Source organism: Heterodontus francisci, chromosome 5 (assembly GCF_036365525.1).
Source record: "Heterodontus francisci isolate sHetFra1 chromosome 5, sHetFra1.hap1, whole genome shotgun sequence".
Classification (NCBI taxonomy): domain Eukaryota; kingdom Metazoa; phylum Chordata; class Chondrichthyes; order Heterodontiformes; family Heterodontidae; genus Heterodontus; species Heterodontus francisci.
Genome location: NC_090375.1, coordinates 84,085,105 through 84,086,629, shown reverse-complemented (window position 1 = coordinate 84,086,629; position 1,525 = coordinate 84,085,105). Strand labels below are relative to the sequence as shown.

Below are 1,525 nucleotides of genomic sequence, written 5' to 3'. Positions count from 1 at the left end.
TTCTGCTTCATCTGGGGATCTAAAATGGACCGGGTCCGGAGGGACACGATGTTCAAATCTCTGGACAAGGGCGGGAAAAACGGACCCAACGTGGCCCTCATCCTGATGACCACCTTCGTGTGCGGCTGCATCAAGCTGTGTGTAGATCTCCAGTACGCAAACTCCAAGTGTCACTACGTGCTGAGGTTCTATCTGTCCCCGGTGTTGCGAAGGATGGGCCTGGTCACATTGCCGCGGAACGCTCCATGCAGTTGGACCGTGCCATACCACCTATCCTTCGTGGAGCAGTTTCTGCGGGAAAACAGCTTTGACCACCGATCCATCAGGCGGTGGTCTGCACAGAATGTCCTCAAGGCCCTACGGGAAAAGGAGACGGTGGATCCTGTCGGTTGGTTCCCCGAGCAGACTGCCAAAGTCATTTGGCGGAATGCCTCATCACCAGAACTTTCAAACAAGCACCAAGATGTAGCTTGGCTGGTGGTGAGAAGGGCCCTCCCCGTCAGATCCTTCATGCACGCCCGAAGACTCGCCCCCTCTGCACAATGCCCCCGCGGTGGCTAAGGTGGGGAAGAGACGGTTGCCCACCTCCTCCTGGAATGTGTCTTTGCAAAGCAGGTGTGGAAAGAGATGCAGTGCTTTTTGTCGAGGTTCATCCCAAGCCGCTCTGTAACACAGGAGTCTGTGCTGTACGGGCTGTTCCCAGGGACGCACACTGAGATAAACATCAACTGCTGCTGGTGGACTATCAATTCGGTGAAAGACGCCCTTGGGTCTGCCCGAAACTTGCTGGTCTTCGAGCACAAAGAGTTGTCCACGACCGAATGTTGCAGACAGTCACATTCCAAGGTCCAGGACTACATGCTGAGGGACGCACTAAAGCCTGGGGCAGCCACAGCAAAGGCTCAATGGGGAAAGACCACAGTGTAAGGTCCCCCCCACCAAGCTGAACTGAGGGGCTGGATTCATGGGAAACCCCTTGAACTGTATCGGGAAAATTTTGTGTGCTGTAAATGTAAAAATGTACATGGCATGACAATGAAATGGAAGGGTTGCGAGGCAACTCATAATTGTATAGAAGGAAACTGATCACCTTTGCACTGTTGGTATTTTTTGACTTGGTGCTGTTTTAAAACTGTTTGGGAATGTAATTTTTACAGATTTTTATGAATAAAGTATATTTTGGAAATAAAAAGTTGCTAAGCTTCTCGGCCTTTTGGCTAAGATCAAGTGTAGTATCTGTTCTTATCAGTGCTTACTTGGTTGAGAAGAGACCATGATCATTGCCTTTTGATCCTGGGTAGGCTTTGAGTGAAATGGCTATAACCAATCTTCGAGCTTCAGGCCCATTCGGGTGGTCGTGAATGACAAGGAAGGAGATGCACTGGTTGATCGCACCTTCTTCATCAAGAGGATCCTCTTCAAGTGCTGTGGATTTCAAGCTACGGACGTCTTCTGCCTGCAGGATTTTCCCAGCAGTGGATACTTCGAGGTGACGTTCCGGAACGTGGCGGGATACATCAAGTTC

The 1,525-nt window shown here is 50.6% G+C and overlaps 1 pseudogene; it reads left to right on the top strand.

The window, feature by feature from the left end:
• The first annotated feature begins 1,197 nt into the window (after positions 1–1,197).
• On the top strand, positions 1,198–1,306 carry LOC137370354 (U2 spliceosomal RNA; annotated as a pseudogene).
• Positions 1,307–1,525: the final 219 nt, after the last annotated feature.